Source organism: Hylobates moloch, unplaced genomic scaffold (assembly GCF_009828535.3).
Source record: "Hylobates moloch isolate HMO894 unplaced genomic scaffold, HMol_V3 SCAFFOLD_13, whole genome shotgun sequence".
NCBI lineage: Eukaryota > Metazoa > Chordata > Mammalia > Primates > Hylobatidae > Hylobates > Hylobates moloch.
Genome location: NW_026652288.1, coordinates 2317072 through 2340725, shown reverse-complemented (window position 1 = coordinate 2340725; position 23654 = coordinate 2317072).

The window sequence follows — 23654 nt, the reverse complement described above, 5'->3', positions numbered from 1 at the left end:
TCAGTGATGTCCTCTTTGATGGTAAAGGAAGCAGATACAACCCAGCCTTGGTTTTGCTCGGTCCATCTCTGCACTGGACACAGGAGAGCTTGACCTGCCCTTTTCCCAAACCTCCCAGCTGCTCCTCCACGTCCCACCCCTCCCGGCTGCTGCGGCTGTTTCCTTTGCAGGCTTTGGTTCCTCACGTGACCACTTCCTGTGCTCTCTCTGCATACATCTGCCACAGTTTTTATAAGTGTTCTTGTGTGATTAGCTAATTCTGGTATAATATAATTTTGCTAAGGTAAAACATCAAATCTTTGTTTGCATCTCAACGATCTCATCAGAATGAGCTTGCCTGGGTTCTCTGTGCTTTCCAGCCTCTGCTCCTCACCCCTTTCCCTCTTCTCCAAATCCCCTTTCTAGGAAACCTTCCCTAATCCCCCCAGTAGAGAATGATCCTTTCTTCTCTGAATTTTCTTCAACTTTCTATCAGACTTTCTTATGTCATCTGTCACTTTTAACCTTGTTTCACATATTTTCATCTGTATAAGCTTCTCAGAGGCAGTGGGAGATGTATTCATCTTTGTGGTCCTATGTAAAATCTAACACGACATTTAAAGGGAAAGAATGTCTGCCCCACCCTCTACCCCTAGAGACAGCACCTGCCCACACCTTACCCTCTATTTCCTTATGTGCAAAATGGAAATAGAACACCCATTTTTAGGTCTAATGTAATGATGAGATAGCACACACATAGAATTACTAACATAATGTCTGGTACATTATAAGAATTCAATAAACACAGCAACTGCTATTACTATCATTAGGAATAGGATGTAAGAATATTTGTTAAATGAATAATTGTATGAAGAAATTCCTTAAGATAGGAAAGAAACAAAGCAAAGTAGGTGAACAAACAAATCAAAAAGCAGCCAGCCACCCGGCCAATCCATTTAACTTCCTTCTGTTCTAGACATAAGCCACACAATAGCAACTCTTAAACATGTCTGTGTATTGGAAGTAAAAGTGTCTTATATTAACTCATTAGGAATCCCTGCTGCTGTGGTTTGAACAGTCCCTCCAAAACTCAAGTTAACATTTAATTGCTCTTGTGATGTATTAGAGGTGGGACTATCAAGAGGTGATTAGGCCTCATGAGGGGATCAATGTCTACACGGCAGGAGTGTGGTCCTGATAAAAGTGAGGTCAGCCCCCTCTTACCCACCCTTATTCTCTGAGTGCTCTTTTGGCCTTCTGCCTTCCACCCTGGGATGATGCAGCAGACCCTCACCAGATGCTGGCACCTTGTCCTTGAACTTTCCAGCCTCCAGAACTGCTGTGAGCAAGCAATTATTTTTCTTTATAAATTACCCAGTCTGTAATATTATGTTACAGCAGCACAAAATGGACCAAGACACCTTCAAAAGCCTAAAGATCTCTATCATTTCCTCTGCCCTAAAAAAGACGGGGGGAGGGTGTCAAGTCTTTTGGTGGCAGATGTTAGAGATTTTCGAGCTTTAAAATAAAAAGAATTAGGAATTATCCAAATTTTTAAGCTGAGGTTTATTTTTATCCCTATGGATTTAGATTCAAATCTGGACTTGCAAATTAGTGTTGAATGAAATGATTCACACTCTGCATTTTCTTAGGCCATTCACCTTATGTGCTCTTGATAACATTGTAGACTGAAAAATACTCACATAACCATGTTCACAGAACTCGATTGCTTCTCCCCATGGGATTCATCAATATGTCTATAGATACGGCTGTTCATAATCAATGCAAAACTGCAATCCACCTCTATTCTTGTCGTATGTTCATCTGTGAAAGGTTTGAGCCTGATTTTTCATTCCATATTCCTCTTCCAATTTTAATAGACTGGGTCTGGGAGAAAAAAACATGAGAATGGAAATTGCCTCTAAAGAAAGTCGCAATCCTTGATTTCAGTGAGGACTTCCTCATCTTTGATTCTTTGAGGTGGTTGATGAGGATGTGAAAAATTCGGCGATATGATCTGTATTTTATATCTCCACATTTATTACAGAGGTAGCAGCATGTCGACGTGCGTGTCTCCGTGTAGATCTCCAGGAATGAATTTCCTGACATTTAGCTCTTAAAGAAAATGTATATGTGTTGCTTGTCAAAAGTAGGTTATTTATAGGTCCTGAGATTCATAGGTTCTAGCAGCTAATCTTCAGGAATATTACTTGATGGGGCATCATAGACAAGATTTACTTGATATTTGTCCTTTTTCTAAATCTGCACATTTATTTAAAATAGTATTCTGGGCTCTCAATTGAGGAATGGTCTGTAGACCTAGCTGTTCTGTACCTGGGCTACTGCCAAACATTGATTGTTGAAAAGATAATAGCATCCACAGAGGCAACACGGGGAAAGGGAGGAAGAGGGCCTCTTGTTCGTTAAAAATGAACAAGAAGGCAGCTAGCTTGCTGCCAAGAAGCATATGGAGTAAACATAGATAAAGCAGATGGAGAATAGAAGACAGTTCAAAAATGTTTGCACGGTACGTATACAAATAAATGAGCCAGGCCTGGTCTCTGACAATTCTCGCCCCTCTTGCTAGAGGGTCTGCAGGGCTGGTGGCATGGATCCCATTTGACAAAGAAGAAAACAGGTGATGAAGTTGGGGGGCTTAGAAGGCAACAAACTCTTGAGCCAAAGAAATGTTTGAGTCTGAAGTGGTCCCCAGTCTCCCAGGAACCAGCAGGTGGGATTTTCTTTCAAGCAGCCTGCACAGTGGAAAGTGGGAAGTCAGCATGGAAAACCAAGGGACCATAAATCGGAGTTGTCTAGCTGTGAGGCTGAGGCCAAAGCCACGACTCTGCGGTCAGGAGCCCCAGCTCTGTGCCGTTAGTGCAACTAAAGTGCCTCTGCCCCTTTTTGGCTCAGTTCTCCTCCATTATCCAAGAAAGGGGCTGGGCCGGTTGTAACTGAGGTCCTTGCAAGCTGTCACGTTGTGTGGTTATCCTTGAGTCATGTTTCTGACCCTCTACTAGGCGTCAAGCTGATGCTAGGTTCCTGGAACACTAAGACGAATGGAACGTGGAGAGGCAACTACCCTTGGGCACAAGGAGGGGAATATTCCCGGGTCTAAGGGTCACTATGATGGGCACCTGACCGCACACTCAGGAGGGAAAAGACGGCTTCCTGCAGTGGAACTGTGGAAACTTACAGGAGGACGTGGCCGGGTGAAGAGAAGATTGAAGCACCCAGGAACGCTAACTAGCAAGTTCAGAAAGGGCCTCAAGCTGGGGGGTTGGTTACACATTCTCAAACTTCCATTACTCCACCGGCCACCACCACACACACACCCAGGAAGGAACCCCTGACTTCCCCAGATGTTCTCAATCTCACCAAGAACCACGGGGGCTTGTTGTCAGGGGACTTGGGAGCAAACCGCACCTCCTGGAGGCCGCCTGCGCCTCCTCCCAGCCCTAACCTTCGGAGCCTCCTGCCCCTCTCTGCCCGCTATCCCCATAATACCCTACCGGGCCTCCCTCCTCATCCGACCCGTTCTATCTACACGGCTTTGACATCTACCAGGACCCTCTGAAATTTGCAGTCCAACTTCCTCTGCTTCTCCCTGAATGTGCCCTTCACCTTCCCGCCACTAGCAGAAACCTGGTTCTCCCCGCAGACCTTGCTGTACCTGCAGCTTTCCCTGCGGGCGGTGGGTTTTCCTGTGTGTCTCTTTGCCTGAAGTCCTCGGCGCCTCCTCACCACCAGGCCTGGGCTTGGGAGTGGAACAGATGACTCTGTTTCTCATTGCTGCGTCCAGCACGTGTTTCAGGACTTCTTCCTAAATTCCCCAGTGTGGCCTCTTCTATCCCCAGGTGTGACACTGGGTCCCTAGCTGTGGCTGCTCCTTGTTTCTGGAGGTTCCTGGTGCCTGACTCACAGCCGGTCTGCCCAGCACCCCTGCCGCCTTGATTCCTGGGGATTCAGTGCCAGTGTAGACGGCATCGCTAATAATCTGGACTGACATCTTTGGACATACCTCCTCCAATGGCTGTGTCCTCCATCCTGTGTTGGCTACTGACTCTATTTTCATTCCTCTGTAGACTTAGTGTCGTGAGTCCCAGCTCTCGGATTGCCACCTCGTGTCCTTCTAGCTGAATCAATCCCTCCCTCCCTCTCTCTGGCATTTAACTCCAGGATCACTTGTCTTTACCACAGCTCCAAACTGAGCTACAGCCTACACTTCCCTCTGTCTTCTCTGCTCTGATCTGACCCCTTCCCTCGTCAGGGGTTCTCAACCGTCTCACACCTGCTCAGTTTCCTCGTGGTTCTGTCGCTTCCTACAACTGTCTTGGCAGAGCCATAACCCTGGGTAAACCCAATTTTTTATCAACGCTTTGCCTGCATCTGTTCAGCTGATTGTGTCAGAAGGAAAAATAAACACACTCACTGGCTCCCTTTGAATTCATGGCCATGAGCCTGCGGGGACCCTTATGACACCTGCAGCTTCCTCCATCTAGTGCACCCCCCTCTCGCGTCTCCTACCCCCTCACACCGTTATCTCCTCCACGATGCTCATCTCCGCTGATGACCTTGCTTCCTGCATCACTGAGAAGATTAAAATAGGGAACCTGCCAGGCCTTTCCACTGCACTTCCCCCGCCAGCCTCTGCACCCTGCCCTCCGCCTTCCTTCCTGTGGCTGACTTCGACTAGAGACGAACCATCCGTGGGTCCATCCAGAGCCAGTGACTCCAACTCTCACTGGACACATCCCCCCGCAATCTGGGAAAACTGTCATTGAAGTACATGTCTCTTCCTTCCCAGTTATTAATTGTGCCCACGCTAAGTCATTCAAATCAGCGAGTGAACATGCCAACATTTCCATTGTGCATGCCACATATGTGGGTGTGCGTGTGCATTTGTGTGTATGCTGGGAAATAAGTAACCAAGGCTAAGGCATCCTCAAGTGGAGTATGAGGTTGCAGGGCTATTCCACTCACACCTGCTGAAGGTCGAACTCCAGGATGCTCCACGGGATGTGGATAAACAACGCAAGTCTGTATCTGCTACCTGCTCTTCAGTGCCTCTCAGCTCGCAGTACCTTAATGAGTTAACAAATCAGAACAGGTTTGAGATTTAGGATTGCTGTCCAGACAGTGAACTGCCTCCAAAAACAACTTTTTGTGAAAATCCCCTACGAAAACCCTCTGCTGCCCGTGCCTTCCAGGACACTGCAGGGCAGCCCCATTCAGTGTATTCAAATGGCAATTCTTTGTTTTCCAAACAAATGTATTTCTTTCACCTTGATGTAAATCTTTTTTTTTTTTTCCCCAAGTTAATATAGCTGATGTCAGAAGTAGGGCCTGAAGTGGTGACCTTCCCTTTCCGGACCCGTGTTCTCTGAAGTCCGGTGAGGTTGCCCCACTCACCTTCCCAGACTGCTGGCACCTGGGCTCTGAAGGCCTCCTGGGTCCCGACCTCCGTCCCTCTGGTTGAGGTTCATGTCTTTACTTGGGAATTTAAAGCAGGTTGTTCCATTTGTGCCAACAAAGGCTTCTAATTGTGAAGAAGTTTCCTAATTTAGAAGTTTTCCTTTTGGTTAGTATTACCATGATTATAATAATTATTATGAGTAGAGGATTCCTTTTTTTTTGTAATACGGCGTTTTGCTATTTTTGCCCAGGCTGGAGTGCAATGGCGTGATCTCAGCTCACTGCAACTTCTGCCTCCTGGGTTCAAGTGATTCTCTTGCTTCAGCTCCCATTGCTTCAGCCTCCCAAGTAGCTAGAGTTACCGGCATCCGCCACCACGCCCGGCTGATTTTGTATTTTTAGTAGAGATGAGATTTCACCATGTTGGCCAGGCTGGTCTCTTGACCTCAGGTGATCTGCCGGCCTTGGCCTCCCAAAGTGCTGGGGTTACAAGTGTGAGCCACCACGCCCGGCCCTGAGTATGGGATTCCTTAATTCTAAACCATGTAATGTTTGTCCTCCTTCTGGGACTCAAGCTGGTTATATGTTAAAAAATTATGGGATCTTCACCTGTATTTATCTGGAACTGTGGATGCTTTTACAGTGGCCAAATTGAGGTTCCTTTGTCATATCAAAGCTAGACTTTCTCCAAACTGAATTATTAATAGAAGACCTTGATTTGAAAACAAACAACCTGAATGCGCTGTGGGTTTTAATTGGCATTTAGAGGCATCCAAACATATTCGGGGCTCTAAAATTGTCTCTTCAAAATATACCCTCTGGATTCACAGAGGCTATTAATTAATTGAAGGAGAAAAAGTCTTTGAGGTTCAGTTTTCTCCCCTGACCCTCCTTGCCCCACTCCTGCTGCTCCCTGCCCCAATATCCCACACGTGCTCAACTTCCCTTCTAATCTTCTGACCCCAAAGCTTCTCTTGATTTCCCTGTTTCTGCCAAACCTGTTCAAATTCTCCCTTTCCAGCTTCATCCAAATAAGAAGGGCCCTGTCTCAAACATTTCCTATACATCCTGAACCAAAGCCGAACTTAGGGCTACAGCCCAACTTCCCCAAGGTTCTTGAACACCCTCATAAATTTCCTGAAGAATTTCAAATTGTTGCCCAAATTGATGAACCTTGTTCCTCTGATCTTTATCAATTAATACGCAGGCTTATTGGAGAAGGCCCAGTAAAATGTTGGATGACAAAAGCAGGCAGGGGCAATCTTCTAGCAGACCTCTGATGCTATATGCTTCCCAGGAGAAAAAGCCCAAGAAGGAGATAAAACTTTATACCGAGCCGTTCCCTTAGCATCCCCAGATGAGTAGCTTAGGACAAGATTCATGCCTGCTCCCAAAAGGAAGCTGAGGCAGTGATTATTACAACAGACTCGAAATCACTTTCAAGAAAAACTCTGGACTCCGTTCAGGATGCTGAATCTACCAACGTGGCTTTTCACCCTCTCTTCAGAAATGGCTGAGATGAAGATCTTACAATTCTAGTTAAGTAGGCTCAACTTAATTGGTAAGCAATTGCATTAGTCAGGGTTCTGTTAGATGGACAGAACTAATAGATATATGTGTGTGTGTATATGTATATATGTGTGTGTGTATATGTATATATGCGTGTGTGTGTGTGTATAATAAACTTACACAAATCACAAGGTCCCACAATAGGCTGTCTGCAAGCTGAGGAGCAAGGAGAGCCAGTCGGAGTCCCAACACTGAAGAACTAGAGTCCAATGTTCGAGGGCAGAAAGCTTCCAGCACAGGAGAAAGATGGAGGCTGGCAGGCTGGGCCCATCTTACCATTTTCACATTTTTCTGCCTGCTTTATATTTGCTGGAAGCTGATTAGATTGTGCCCACCAGGTTAAGGGTGGATCTGCCATCCCCAGCCCATTGACTCAAATGTTAATCTCTTTTGGCAACACCCACACAGACACACCCAGGGTTAACACTTTGTATCCCTCAATCCAATAAAGTTGACACTCAGTATTAACCACCATGAGTCCACCCCTTGTCAACTTGAACCCATACACATCTCCTGAGATCATACGTTATCTTCAAATAAAGACAATAATGAGGTTATAATTACACCTAACACAATACAACTATCCTTTGTACAACTGGAAACACACCAATCCCCAATCCAAATACTATTACATACAGTTAACAATACTTAAATGCTGGTATGAAGTCAATAAATCTTATGTCATATAATAAAGGAAAATGAAATAAAATGAAGATATTTTCTTAGTACAAGCGTATACATGCACAAAGATGTTTTTAAAAAAAGAAGGAGGACATACTCATGACAATTACAGTCTTCATTTCTATAGCTGGTCCCATGGTTGTAGCTGGTATTGATGACTACATTCTTCTACTACCCATTCTGTATTCCCTTTGCCTTCAGCAAGCACCTCAGCAGGTTGTGGCTTTTTTTTTCCTGGTGGAGTAACCAGTCTTCATTGCTGAAGGGTCTGGACCATTTGCAGTTCTGCCTGGATTGGGCTATTGTAGTTTCCCATTGACCTTAACCACAGGGCATGGTAATACTAAGAAATGCCCGAATGGAGCTCCTGTATTCCATGCATACTCTTCCTTACCTCTGTTGTGGAGTAGTAGACTGATTTCATCTTGATATTCTGGGTCAATCGCCCCAGCCAACACTGTAACTCCCTTCTTAGCCTGTTGACTTAAAGGTAGGAGGAACCCGAAGTGTCCAGGTGGCAATCTTAACTTCCAGTTTAATGGAATTGTCCTTGTGTTTCCTGGTGGCAGTGTTCCTCCTTCTGGAACTAAGACCTCTAGGAGAGCAGAACGTAATGTCACAGGAACAGAAAGCAAAAATTTTGCTAATGGATCACTAGGGGTGATGGTGAGTGGTGCCACTTCCACTTTCACCCCTTGATTCTTGGACCCGTGAATCCTGGCTATAGGAGAAACAGTACCATATACTGGATGCTGATTCAGAGCATACACAGCCTTCTGGAGAACTTTGCCCCAGCTCTGCAAAGTATTATCACCTAGTTGTGCTGTAGTTGTGACTTCAAAAGGCCATTCCACCGTTCTGTCAATCCAGCTGCTTCGGGATGATGGGGAACATGGTAAGACCAGTGAATTCCATGAGCACCAGCCACTGCCGCACTTTTTCAGCCATAAAGTGAGTGCCTTGGTCAGAGGCAATGCTGTGTGGAACACCATGACAGTGGATAAAGCATTCAGTGAGTCCACGGATGGTAGTCTTGGCAGAAGCATTGCATGCAGGATAGGCAAAGTAAGTGTCTATCCCAGTGAGGACAAATTTCTTTGTCACCAATTTTCCAATCATGCGTCTTCCAAGTGGGGACCATTCCAAGTCAGGGACCATCCACTCAAACCATTGGCTACAGCCCATGATTCAGTATATAATCACACATCTGACCACTTCTCCTTCCATGCAAAGTGCACAACCAGGTGCACTGCCCGAAGTTCTGCCCACTGGGAAGATTTCCCTTCACCACTGTCCTTCAGGGATGTCCTAGAAAGGGGCTGCAGTGCTGCAGCTCTCCACTTTCGGGTGGCGCCTGCATATCGTGCAGAACCGTCTGTGAACCAGGCCTAGACTTCTCTTCCTCTGTCAACCGATCATAGGAAACTCCCCATGAGGCCATTGGCACAGGCTGGGGGGAGACAAGGCAGAGGTGGCAGGAGTGGAGACCATGGGCATTTGACCCACTTGTTCATGTAACTTACTTGTGCCTTCAGGACTTACTTGAGCCCAATCACATATATGCCACTTCCATCTGATGATGGAGTGCTGCTGTGCATGACCCACTTTATGGCTAGATGGGTCAGAAAGCACCTAGTTCATGATAGACAGTTCAGGTCACATGGTCACTTGATGACCCGTAGTCTAACGTTCAGTTTCCACCAAAGCCCAGTAACAGGCCAAGTGCTGTCTCTCAAAAGAAGAGTAGTTATCTGCAGAAGATGGTACAGGGCCTCGCTCCAAAATCCTAGAGACCTCCACTGTTATTCACCTATGGAAGCCTGCCAAGGCTCCAAACAGCATCTCTATCTGCCACTGACACCTCAAACACCATTGAATCTGCTGGGTCATATGGCCCAAGTGGCAGAGCAGCTTCTTGCCCATTTTTGCCCTTAACCTAAATAACAAAAATGCTGAGAGATTAGCCTCCTTTAAAAGAGGTTCCTGAGGAACTTTGGGCTAAATCCACAACAGACATGGGATGAATCCATCCAGCTGCCCCCAAAAATTTCAAATGAACTCAAACAAGCCCCTTTCTAACATCAGATAATACCCTGTAAACCTGAAGCTCTTGCAGAAATTAAACCAATTACAGAAGAACATAAAGCCAATAATCTAATGGCATCTTGTACTAACCCCTGTAATAATACTACCCTGCCTGCAAAGAAACCTCACGGATGAGGGAAGAGCTTTGTCTTTGATAGCTCAATCCTTCTGAAAGTTAACAAACCAGTTCCCTTGAACTGGAAAGGAATGCCCACATAGCCTTCCATCAGTTAAAAGAAGGACTTCTAAGTTCTCCTGCCTTAGGGCACCTCAATTATTATCTCCCCGTCTTCCTTTTTGTGCACAAAAGTGAAGTGAATATGTTAGGGATCCTTACCCAAAGAAATGGAGACCGACAGACCCCTTGGCTATTATAGCAGCAATTAGAATCAGGACCGAAAAGACTCCCTCTCTGCATGAGAGCTGTGCTCCAGCCACTACGGCTTTAGAGGTACAGAGGAGATGGTCATGGGCTCTCCTCTGTCATCTATACTCCTCACACCCTGGAAGCTTTCCTCCACTCTCATCATACCCAACATCTTTCTGCAAGTAGACTAACTGCTTATTAGGCTTATTAGGCCTCGCCATTGACATCTCCGCATACTACTTTTCCTGCTGCAGTAATCTTAATCCAGAAGCCTTCGTTTCCTACTTGATGATGAGGAACCTCATGATCGTGTAACTGACCAACGACTAAAACCTAGAGTTAATTTATAAGAAACCCCAATGCCAGACAGAATTTCATGGTTTACTAATCAATCATATAGAACAGATAATGCAGGAAAAAAGTGTGCAACATATGCTATTCCCACACTCTGTGAAGTAGTGGAAGCACCCACTACCAATGGCCACTTCAGCCCAACATGCAGAACTTTATGCCTTGATCACAGGACTTGTCTTCTGGTGAATGGTCAAACTGCAAATATTTACACCATCAGTCTGCGTGACTTTGTGGTTGTGCTTTTGGTCTGCTGTGGAAACAAGGAGCATTTTTAACCTCTGGAGGAAACCAAATTACAAATGGAACTTTTGTCAATAATTTATTCAATTCAATTCAACCTCTCTTTGCCTCGGCCGTAATCAAAATTCCTGGCCACTCAAAACTGGAGTCTGATGAGGGGAAAAGAGACAACATGGCAGATCATGCAGTGAGGGCAGCTGCCTCGAGCTCCACAAAGACTGAAAATCCTGTAGTTAGTATTGGTTATTTTCCAAAAAGGATTTAAATGGTGTTCTTTTTAAAGGGTTTAAAAGATGCTCAGTCTTGAGCACATAAAGAAAAATCTTATTGGACTAATGGTTGCATTTTTGGCCCAAAGACAAACTTACGGTATGGTCCCACTAATAAACCAATATCACCATGATCTATGAAGATCCCCTATGGAAAGTGATCCTTGAGATGGTTTGCTGGGAAACTGGTGAACTTCTATTCTATGAGAAAGTATTGTTAGAGAAACATTTTAAGGGCCACTACAGAGGCACAGCTGTCTCATACTGTTTGTCCAGAATTCAACCCAGCAGAGACCATTTAGAAAATTCCAGGTCACTTTGATCTGTCTAATAGAGACTTTGAGATTTGGCCAGTGAATTTCATCCAGCTACCTCCCTATCAAGGTTATAAACCATGGTTTGTGTGTTTTCCCTTTGGGTAGACGCACTCCCTTGCTGACAGGCCACTACCTCAGCGGCTTCAAAGCTGTTGTTAGAAAAGGTTATCCTACATGGGGCAAACCCTCAGACTTATATGGTGACTGAGGAATGCACCTCAATGGCCATGAGAAAGAGCAAATTTGCCAAGAGTGGCCCATATTTCAACCCTTTCCTTATGCCTATCTCCAATCTTCCACATTGGCAGAAAGAACAAATGGCATTCTCAAAACTCAACTGGTGAAATTTGAGGAGGCATTACAGTTGCCCTGGACAAAGGTACTTGCTCTGGTCCTTTTGAGTCTAAGGTATGCACCTTTTGGAAAACATAACTCGTCACCTTTTGAAATTAGTACTGGATGGCCAGTGCATTTAGCCCACTCTGCTTTTAATATCCAATTCATCAAAGGAGACAGTTTCCAACATTATAAAGGAATAATTAAGGCTTTAGAAACAAATCATACTCTGGTAGAACAATCTTTCCATAGTGTGCTTCCGGGAGATGAAGGCAGCAAGCAGAACAACCTGCTTCCTGGTGATTTTGCCTTTTGGGAGAAAAATTTGCAAAATCATTGCCTCAACCTCAATAGAAAAGGTCCACATCAGGTGCTCCTTGCCAATCTCTGTGCTGCCAAACTAAAAGGTTTACTCTGGATTCCCACTTCTTATTTAAAGGAAGCTCCTACCCCTGCTGGAATTCAGAAACAATTAGAGGCCTGAAGCTAAAATCGACCTAGGAGTGGAACAGAGAACAGCTAAAGTTGACCGCACACCCAAGACCCCTGGGCCAGGCCTGGATATCATTAAGCTCCCAGAAATACCTGAAATACTTGGCTTCTTATCTGTTGCTTTCTCTATACTCCTAGTTTTTGTCTTTCACTCCCTTGCACAACAGAATTACTTTAAATTATATCTTGCCCGAGCGCTGTAGCCAGTACCTCGTGTTATACTGGATAAAGACATCTAAAAAAGTAGAGCCTGAGTTGGAAACATTCTCACTACTTAGCTAAATAAAGCATTCACCATGGGAATATTCGGCTACTTGATCTCTTCAGAAGGTGGCTAAAATCCAGTCTTCAGCTTTCGTTACTCAGTCTCGTGACTATTGTTGTTATTTTTGTAAAACTTAAGTCACTTCTCCTTATCCATGTATGCTTAGAAATAAGTTTAACCAAAGTAACAGTCCTTAGAAGCACGATATGATTAATCAAGCATATGATGTGGAAAACACATCTGATCTGACAGTTCTGGGGACCTAAGCAGGCTTGACAGCATTCCTTTCAAAACCACCTGTTACTGAAATGTAACACAGTCTAGTCTTACATTCCCACAGGCCCAGAGACCCCCTGATAAGGAACGTGACTCCCTGGGACAGGTATATCCCAGCGACAAAGAACAAAATCAGACTCACCAGTTAATCTGAGATGCCTTCTGGATAAAGATCTTGATCAAAACGGGAACATGTGGAAGGTGAGGTAACTAAGGCTTTCTAAAGAGGGGTTGGAAGATGGTGACAGCATTGCACCCACACCTGCTAGATGCTCCGGTGGACTTGAGGAAGCAACTGAAGTCACTGTCCCCCAGCCTTCTACAACTCTTCACTAGGACCACACTGATTAACTCACCAACCAGAACAGGTTTGCAATTTAGGATCTCTGCCGAGCCAACACATGGCCATGTCGGAGACGTGCACGGCCCTCAGAACTGACCATCATCTCTTCCGGAGGATACACGAGTATCCGTGTCCAGTCCCAGCTGCAGGACTCATAGAGTGACCCTAACGCAATATGAACCTGGCTCCCTTAAAGGTTTTGCTTTTTCAACTTCCCTTAGATTTTTGGCATCACCATGGAGCGGCCGACACAGGCAGCGCTGGCGCAGTTGCTCAACTCTCTGGCTTTGCAGCTTCTTGTCTGCCACACGGTGATGGGCCATGTCATTACCAGGCCATGGCCAGGACCCGGGGACAGCGGGGCTCTGTAGGACTCAGGGGCCCATCAAGGAATGGCCTCCAAAACCAGCTTTTTGTGAAAATCCCCTAGAAAAACTCCTCCACGCGCCTGCCTCCACGACGCTCTTCAGGGCTGCCCTGATTCGCTATATTCAAATGGCAGTTCTTTGTTTCTCAGATCAATGCTGTTTCCTTTGGTCTCTGTATCCATCTGTTTTTTTTTAGTTAGTGATGTGTTTCACCCAATTCACCCTTTCAGCTGCTGCTCCAGGCATCTGTGCCTCTTTGCAGTAAAACCCTTGGGTCATCTTGTGAATTCCAATTCCTCCCCTTCTTTTCTGTCTTAAACTCACTCCAGCTGCACTTCTGCCTCGCCCAGGCCCTGTGATAATGAAGGCCCCATATGGCTGCCCTGCTGGGACTCCCTCAGCGTGGTTGTGGCCCGTCCTGCCTGGAAAGCAGGACTCACCGGCTCAAAGAACACGGTGCCATCTTGATTTTCCTTGGAACCCACTGCTCATTCTCGGACGCCCTTGGTTTCCCTTGGAACCCACTGCTCATTCTCGGACTCCCTGCTGGTCCTTACACGTCTTGAAGACCTTTTAACCCCCTGCTGGGACTCCCTCAGTGCGGTGGTGGCCTGTCCTCCTGGAAAGCAGGACTCACCGGCTGGAAGAACACGGTGCCATCTTGGTTTTCCTTGGAACCCACTGCTCATTCTTGGACGCCCTGCTGGTCCTTACACGTCTTGAAGACCTTTTAACCGTGGTCCTTTTGACTCAGGGCTCAACGTTTGGTCTTCATAGCGTTTGCCTCCGTTTTAAATGATGTCTCTCTGATGAGGATTCACCAGTTGATAGATATCTCCAGCTCACACCCATTCCTGCTCTGACTACCTCACATCCCAGCCTGAGTGTCAAATAGGCTTTTCCAGCTTCACCCGTCTGGAACCGAAGGTACAATCTTCCCCCTGCGAAGTGCTTCTTCCACAGCTCCCCTAACTCAGTGGATGGCTGCTTTTAGCCTTACGTTTGCTCAGGTAAAAAACTGTGAGGTCATTTTCGACCCTTCTCTTTACCTCACATCCCGGACCCAAACAATAAGAGAATCTGTTGGCCCCATCGCCAAACATGACCCGAATCCGATTACTCCCCGCCTCCTTCCCAGGTTCAGCCTGGTCCAGCGCTGTCCTCTCTGGGCTGTGTCAGGAAGGTAGCCTGACCGCTCCTCCATCTCTGCTGCACCTGCCGCCCTGGCCAGCCCGCGGCGTGTCCTGGACACAGCATCCAAGACTCTCTCGGATCATTTTACTCCTTTGTTCGGAATCCTCAGGAGGCCCCTGCCTTACTGAGGGAGAGCCCCATTTTCAGTATCGGTGCCCGCCAACGTTCTGGTTCCCACCACCCTTCCGACCTCAGCTCCTGTGCTCCTCCTGGCTGCGCTGGCCTACCTCGTTCCCCTCGTGTGTCCAGCGCACCTCCACCTTAAGGTCCTTCTCATGGCTTTTCTTTCTTTTCTTTTCTTTTTTTTTTTTTTTTTGAGACGGAGTCTCGCTCTGTCACCCAGGCTGGAGTGCAGTGGCGCGATCTCGGCTCACTGCAAGCTCCGCCTCCCAGGTTCACGCCATTCTCCTGCCTCAGCCTCCAGAGTAGCTGAGACTACAGGTGCCCACCACCACGCCCGGCTAAATTTTTTTGTATTTTTTTAGTAGAGACGGGGTTTCACCATGTTGGCCAGGGTGGTCTCGATCTCCTGACCTCATGATCCACCTGCCTCGGCCTCCCAAAGTGCTGGGATTACAGGCGTGAGCCACCACGCCCGGCCTTCTCATGGCTTTTCTGTCTGCCTCGAATCCTTCCCCCAGAGCCTGTTGGATTCTTTCCCCCACCCTTGCAAGCTCTCCCTCAAACACCGCCTTCTCAATAGGGGTGATGTGGCCACCCTGGCTGACTCTGCTTATCCCCTACGCTCGCCTTCCTGGGCCTCCTGGACCCCTCTGCTTCCTCTTTCTTTCACAGCACATTTAACCTTTAACAAACTCTATGCTTTCTCATTCGTTCTGTTCACTCTTCATTGTCTGTCTCCCCAGGACACTGCAGACTCCACCAGGCAGGAATTCCTGCTGCGTTTATGTCAGTGTCATGAGCAAATAAGATCGTGCTGGCTCTGGGGTTGGGTTGTGAAGTTAGATTTGGGGTGACAGGGTGAAGGAGTAAACTCAGGTAGAGGTCAGGTGATAAAGAGCCCTGAAAATATAGAACTAGGTTAGAGGTCTATTCTGGGGAACCCATAAAGACAGCGAAGTGAGGACCAGCGTTGTTGGACTTGACTCTGGGGAGGTGCCTGGCTGCAGGGGTGAAGGAACGGGAGATGGCGGCCTGGGCTGAATTAAGGTGGAGAGCGGGAGACAAACTGAGCAGGAACTTTTCAAAAGGCAGCCCGGCAAAGGCATTTTGCCTTGCACAGCTGGCTTCATGGAAAGGCAATTAAGTATGAATTAGAGGAGGGGAGACTGGCTCAGTGTCAGGGAGCCCCCCTCCATTTGAGCAGCTCCATCTCGGGGGGACAGTGCAGGGCACTAGGCTTCTCCCTCTTGCACGGGCCAGGCAGTCTCTGCGGCCTCCTGGTCCTACTGTCTCATGCACGCCACCCATTTTCTCTCTGCCTCACATTTTTGTTTTCTGATTTTAAAATGTGTACAATGGGGACAAGATGAAGTAGTATTCTCGTGGTAGGTAAGACATGAATCTTCCTTGAAGTGGCACATAGAATGAATGGGGGGGTAACTGGCCCATGGAGAACACTCGATAAAGCTCAGGGCCGAACACGATCTCGGCAATCATGGAGTCGGAATGTACCGCCATTAGCTCAGAAACATGAAGCTGAGATCACTGAAGGACGCAGTCTCAGCCCAGGGGCTCCAGGGGTCGGGGCATGTGGCCCAGGTCAGGGGTTCCAGGGGTGGGAGTGGCCACAAACCCCTCTCGGGCTGGGATGAAGGGCCGGGGTGTGGGGCCCCAGGGGTCCTGCTCTCCCTCTGTGACTCTGCCCCTCTTCTCGGACTCCCACCTTCCACTGCTGCCTCTCTGCTCTTTCCCATTCTCTCGTTTTTATAGCTCAAAAATGTCCCACCCTCTCTGCGTCCCATCTGACTTCTAACTTTTCTCAGTTCAAGCATCCAGAGAAGCCAACCCACACCTCTGTGTTCTAGTTCCTAGTGACCAGGAAAGAAATTCGATGGGCCAGCTCCCCGAGTCCACTTGGCCAGGCAGGGTCGGCAGCCCTGTGGCCACCGTCAGCAGTCACACTGATGAGGGGTCATGAGGCTCAGGGCAGGGGAGGCCACTGCCAACGTTGGCCCTCGGGCGCTTGGAGCAGCAAGAACCGGCCCTCGGCTCCGGGTCCCCTCCTAGGTCTCCCTCCCACCTCGCAGGGCAGCCCTGGGCCCCGGCGTGTGCGGCTGAGGCACGTGCCCGGGACACTGTGGCACTCGGTGTGCATGGGAAGGGACGTCATTAAGTCCTTCAATTCCAGCACTGTGGAGGAAATCTCCTAGGATGTGTCCTCCCAGAGATTCGGGGGCCCTGACTCCTCGCGGCATGAAGGGGCCTGAGCCCACCTGAGCCAGGGGCAGGTACAGCCTGTTTGCTCAGCCCTGCCCTGCAGCAGCTACCTGTCACCCGTGTCCCACCACCGGGCCGTGTGTGTGCTGGGGCCTGATGGAGCCCGAGAAGGGGGTGGGGGGAACAGAACCCGAGCTGTGGATGCTCCGCACGGAGATGCAGCAAACCCGCTGTGGCTGCACCTGGACCAGGCTTCGCCCCAAGTGAGGCTCCTGCCTTTTCCCCGGGCTCCGTGAATGCAGCTTCACTCTTTGAGCTTTGGCTGGCAGCAGCCCCTTGGACACCTCCTTGATCCTCGGGGCCCTTCTGTGAATCATCCTGACCCCTCACACGCTGCCAGAACCACCCGCGTCACCCTGGGTGAGACCCTCAGCAGTTCGCAGGCCTGTCCTGGAGGTCCCACGCCCCCGAGGGAGTAGTCAGGGCTTCCTGGCTGGAGACAATGCTGAGACCCCGGGAAGCAGGCTTCGCTGCAGGAGAGTGAAGAACGGAGGATTTGCATTTCACATGTAAAAAGCCAAGGCAGGAATGAGCCGGGAGTGTATGGTGTGGGGGAAGAGGGAGCACAGCCTACGGGCAGGCAGGCTCCCACTGAGGCCATGGGTGTGGCGCCCCTGGCCACCGAGGGTGCAGGGGTTGTCGAGTTCCCCTGGGCCTGTCGGGACCACTAGGCATTGGCCAGAAGTTTTTTTGCAGCCACAGAGGCAAGGGGGCCATTCTTTTGAACAAATCAAGATTCCTCTGAGCGAATGACAGGTGTGGCCTACTATGGCCAGCAGTCTGCAGGGCTGGTCTACTGCAGGAACAGACAGAGCTCGAAGGGTGCTTCAGTTGCATTGTGAAGACGACCTGGAATCAGGGGCACTCATCCAAGTCTTCAGATGCACTGAAGAGAGAGGGGTTAATCACGACTGCAGTTTCCATTTCAGTGACATGCATAGCGCTCAGAGCTGACCGTCCTCTCTTCCAGAGGATACTCCAGTACCCGCTTCCAGCCACAGCTATGGGACTCAAAGTGACCCCAAGGTAACATGAACCTTGCAACCTATTTTCTTAACTTCACTGAGGTTTTCGGCATTGCCAGAGAGAGGGTGACTTAGGCAGAGCTGACACACATACTCGATGCACTGGATGTCCAGCCTCTTGTGCACCACACAGCGGTGGACTGTGTGATCACCAGATCACAGCCAGGTGGCCTGGCCAGGGCTCATGGCTGGGCCAAATGGGGAGAAGTTAGAGAGAGCTGTCTGGTGGCAAGTGGCCAAGTGGGAGGGGAAGGGACTTGGAAGGTGCCTGAGCTCTGAGACTGAGGCTGGCATCCAACCTGGAAGAGCCGAGACTGATGTCCTGCACCAGGTCAACGTGCACCTGAGCTCTCTGTGCAGGGAAAGAACGGGGCACTGACGGGAATTCTGCTGTGCAGCACCTCATGGTTAATCTTGACAGCAACCCTGTGAGGCGCTTGTCTTCACTATTTACAGATAAGACATTTGAGGTTCAGAGAGATTAAGCTGTATCACCTGGGAGATGTCAACCACATTTCAAACCCCAGTCCTTTTCCTCCAGGGCTGCTGTTTCCCATGGAACAGTTATCTCCCTGCACATAGGCTGCAATGTTACAAAAGGGGGGTGATGTTTCTTGAGCAGCTACTGCTAGCCAGGAATGTGTATCAGAGATCTCTGCATTTCCACAACACGTCTGCTGCATTAAATGATCACCTCCATTTGACAGGTGGTCACTGTGACTGGTGCTCTCCATATCACCTGGGGGACCCATAACCGACCCTCCCTTGCATTTGATAATAAACCTCAGCATGGGCCTGCAGAATGCAGGTCTGGGCTCCTGTCCCATCTGGAGGTTCGGAATGGAGAGCTTGGGGGTCCTCATCTCCTAGCCTGGTGGTGAACTTGAGTCTCAAGGCAACCCACTGCCGTCCTGGAAGAGGACCCTTGCTGGAAGGTGTGGGAGTTTATGGGCAAAGACCCCTTAAAGCTTTGCACGTGTTCCCAGGTAGCCTTCAGATAGTAGTAACTGCTCAACACAGTGCATAGTGTACATTCAGATTTCACTGCCACAGGTGGGGGTCAGTGAAGTCACTTAAGGGCTATTACAAAAGTCAAAGAGTGAGCTGAAGTGGCCAAGTTCAGGACAGAGGCTGTGGCGCTCTAGGTCTGGCATGAGACTGAAGCTCTCTCCACAAAGACAGCAGCATGGCCGGGCATGGTCGCTCACACCTGTAATCCCAGCACTTTGGGAGGCCGAGGCAGGCAGATCACTTGAGGTCAGGAGTTCCAGACCAGCCTGGCCAACATGGCGAAACCCTGTCTCTATTTAAAAATACAAAAATTATCTGGGTGTGGTGTTACATGCCTGTAATCCCAGCTACTCGGGCGGCTGAGGCATGAAAATTGCTTGAACCCTGGAGGCGGAGGTTGCAGTGAGCTGAGATCGCACCACTGCACTCCAGCCTGGGTGACAGGGCGAGACTCTGTCTCAAAACAAACAAACAAACAAACAAACAACAAACAGCATCGTCCCCACGCCCAGAAGAGGAATGCCTTTGCCTGATTGCTCAGTCCATGTGTTACCCATTTGAAATTCAAACAGTTAAATGTGCTATAAATATACCCTACACCTGGCTTTGGGGAGAGCTCGGAGCTAATTTCTTCTAAGTAATAGGAACCTCTTTGTGGCTTTGCTGTGTCTAAAATATGCAGCGATGTTTTCACCATTTGAGGCAAATCAATGCGGAGAAAAATGGAGAAAGTAAGTGAAATGTAGCACATACACAGAACTCTAACACCTCTCTACTGCTATGCATGATAGCTACATGCTGTTAGATTGGGCGCTTCACCATTTCCGGTTTCAGTGGACAGGCATGTTTGAGGCCCTCGCTCTATCCCAGTCACTGCTACGTTCCGGGAATGCAGACAGTAACCTGCTCTGTAAGGATTTAGAGGGTCTTCTGCGTGCGGGCACCCAGGGGCCTGCCTCAGCTTTCATGGAGATGGGACAGGACACTGGCATCTCGCAATAAGCACTTGTAACGTATCAAATGCATGTGTGAGATCCGGGAATGGAGAGCATGGTGTGGAGAGGAAGGGTGCGGCAGCAAGATCGACGAAAGGGCCAACTTCAGCGTGGTAGCCGTGAGCTCAGGAAAACGAGTGCATTCAGTAGCGAGGTGAGGGGAGTGGCAGCCAGCAGTCGGGATGCAGGGGAACCCGGCACCTCCTGGGAGGCCAGGAGGACTCGAGGAGAAGGCCTCGTTGGGCCTGGACAGTGAAAGAAGGGTTGGGTGTGGCCAAGCTGGCCTGGTGCATAGGGCACACGTCCCTGAGACTACAGTGCCCTTGAGGGCCTGCGTGTGCTGGGTATGGGGCTGGGCACAGTGAGGCCTCGGGGAAGGAGGTGAGCTGGGGCTGGGGTCCGTGAGGCAGGGCTGCGTCTAGACCCCCCTGCTGTGGAAGGTACCTGACTCCCCACGAAGGTGAGGCCTGCTCTGGTCGCTCCAGCTGTTGGCAGGAGGGAAACCCAGGAGCCCTGTGTCCTCCGTCTGTGAGGGAGCCAGGGGCCTTCGTCTGTGTGGTGAGCCGGGGACCTTTGCCTCTGTGAGTCAGTGGCTTCTGTCTGCGTGAATGAGCTGGTGGCCTCTGTCCATGCGTGAGCTGGCGGCCTGTGCACAGCCCGAGTAACTTGGAGACCTTGGAACCTATGAGCCTGAGCCAAGGAGCTCCCCGGTGGGTGGGCAGTGGGCAGGCCAGGGCCCAGGGCTCTGCAGGGCCCATGAGAACCTATAGGGGTGCAGCCGGTGGACCAGGCAGCCTGTGACCCAGAGAGTAGATGATGGTCCTAGCAGGGCCAGAGGCAGCCACTCGTGCTGGACAGCACAGCAGTGGGGACTGAGAGGTGGAAGCCAGGAAATGCTCTCATGGAGAGAAAGGCAGCCTCAGGTGGACCTGCCTGGTGATGGCTTCAGAGAAGTGGAGATGAGAGTGAGCGTGCAGGTGTGTGCAGGTGTGTGGGGTGCGTGCATATGTGTGTGTGGGGGGGTGTGCTCATGTGTGGGGTGTGTGTACAGATGTGTGCAAAGTGTATGTGTGCTAGTAGGTGTGTGTGACTGTGTGTTGTCTGAGTATGTGAGTGTGTCCCCCGTGCGTGAGTCTGTGACTGTGCCCCATGTTTTCTGTGTGCATGTGTGTGTCTGAGAGCGAGTCCCACGTCCTGTGTGTGTGTGTCTGTATCTGTGTGAGTGTGTCCTGTGTCTTCCGTGTGAGTGTGTCACTATGTGTGAGTACATGAGTGCCTCCTGTGTTCTCTGTGTGAGAATGTGTCCCATGTCTTCAGTGTATGTGTGTGTGAGAGGGGGTCCTGTTCATGTGCGTGGAAAAATGTCAGTATATAGCCTGTGTGTGTGAGTATATGACAATGTGTCCCATGCCCTCTGGGTGTGTCTCAGTATGGAGAATGTCCCATGTCCTCTCTGTGTGTGAGTGTGTGTCCCATGTCCTCTTTGCGTGTATGTGTACTGTGTCCTCTCTGCACGTGTGTGAGGGTGTCCCATGTTCTCTCTCCGCGTGTGTGAGTGTGTGTCCCGTGTCCTCTCTGCATGTGTTAGTGAGTGTCCCATGTCTTCTCTCTGTGTGTCTGAGAGTGTCATGTCTACGTGTGTGAGTGTGAGAGGGTGCTGTGTCCTCTCTGTGTGTGTTTTGTGTCCTCTCTGTGTGTGAGTGTGTGAGAGTGTCCCATGTCCTCTGTGTGTGTGTGAGGGTGTTCTGTCTGCGTGTGTGTGTCCTGTGTCTTCTCTGTGTGTGAGTGAGAGTCCCATGTCCTTTCTCTGTGTGTGTGTGGGTGTCCTGTCTGCATGTGTGAATGTGAGAGGGTCCTGTGTCTTCTCTCTGCGTGTGTGTGAGCGTCCCATGCCCTGTGTGTGTCTGAGTATGGAGATTGTATCCCGTGTCCTCTCTGCGTGTGAGTGTGTGTGAGTGTATTCCTTGTCTCTGCGTGTGTGTCCTATGTGATGCCCTCACACACTCCCATGCAGAGAGGACACGGGACACCCATACACTCACACTGACCTTTACTGGGAGCTGGGGTGAAAAGTGCTCCCTCCCTGAGCAGGAGTCCCGGGACCCTCTCTGGGGACACAGTCAATGCCCCACTGAGTCATGAGTGCAGTGATTCCCAAGTACAGCCTTCGTCTCCCGGCCCCACAGCGAGGTACAGGACTCTGGGCAGCTGTTTGGAGAAGGAGGGGGCTACCTGTGGTGCGCAGCGGCTCTGTGAGAGGGTGCACGGTGGATGTGGCCAGGTGCGGTGGCCAAGATCATGAGGACAGCGGGACTTTCGTGGATCTACCCGTCAATGGCGATGTACAACCCCCAACCTGCTGAGGGGCAGAGGCTCAGAGGCCAGTAACCAAAAGGTAGATACTGGCAGATGCCGGAGGCAGGCACTACACCTGACTTCCCTCCCCAGGACTCCTGGCAACCCGGCAAGACCCTCACCACGCAGACGCCACTCCAAGGGGAGGGGGTCCTTAGGCCTGTGTGGCTGCCTTCTCAGCCCCTGAGGTCCCGCAGAAGTGCCCCATCTTACCTGGAAGAACTCTTAGGCAGAACAGGGGCTTGAGAGACTAATAAGTTTTGACATTTGCTGAGACAGAACTAAGGTGACTTTTTTGGCCCACTTTTGTACTTTTTTGAAGACTCTAGGTGCATTGAAATAGTTGTGCTTCCCACTGTGAAATAATTTGCCAGGAAAAATCCTCAGAAATAAATGGTAAGTAGTGTGTATTGTTTACTGGAAAGGTTGGCGAGGGGAGGAACCGCGCCTTCGGAGGGCTCACTCGTGGAGAGTGGATGCTTGGTGCGGTGCATCTGATTTAATTCTCGCAGTAACTCTCTAAGGTAGGAATCATACTCTTTGTTTCTAAAACAGAAAGACTGAGACTCACAGAGGGTAAGTTATTTGCCCTGCGTCTCCCAGCTAGAAAGTGGTTGAAGTGGATGACCTGTGTTGGATGCACAGCTCTCGTTTTCGGCAGGAGTGACTCCTGTGTTTGCTCAGCTTCTGCTCACATGAGACACAGAGACGAGGGTTTGTACCTGCTAGGGCAGGTAAGGGTGCAGGGCCTCCCAGGGGTCTGGAACATCAGGACAGATAGCGAGCCCAGGACCAAGGGGAGGATGGGTGTGGGGGAGCGGGTCCCCATTTGCCTGGGATGTTCCTTCTGGGGCCATGAGCTGCCTTTCCCCAGAGTGCAAGCAGGTGTCCTATAAGCCTGCAACCCCCACGGGACAGCAGACGTCGCCACAGCTGGCTCCACCCTGCAGCACAAACAGGGAATTGTCTTCTGGGCAGAGTGGCCTCCTAACCTGCCAGCCCTGTCCCTGCAAGTCTGTGTGGCTGTTGAGGCTGGGAGGCTGGGACGAGCAGCCACAGCTGCGGCTTTGGGTTGTGAATGCTCCCGGGACAGCACAAGCTGGGAGCACCAGGGGCAGGCGGGTAGTGTGCAGGTGTATGTGTGCTGGTGGGGACTGGGGAGGGAATCAGAGCTTGGTGCAATATAAACAAGAGCTTGTGCAGCCATTTCAGTTGCCGGGACTGACGTGGGCTGCCTGGGGAGCTCGTATGGATGACAAGGGCTGCCTGGTCTGCCTTGACTCCCGCCGGCAACTCAGGAGAGGCTCATTACTGGGCC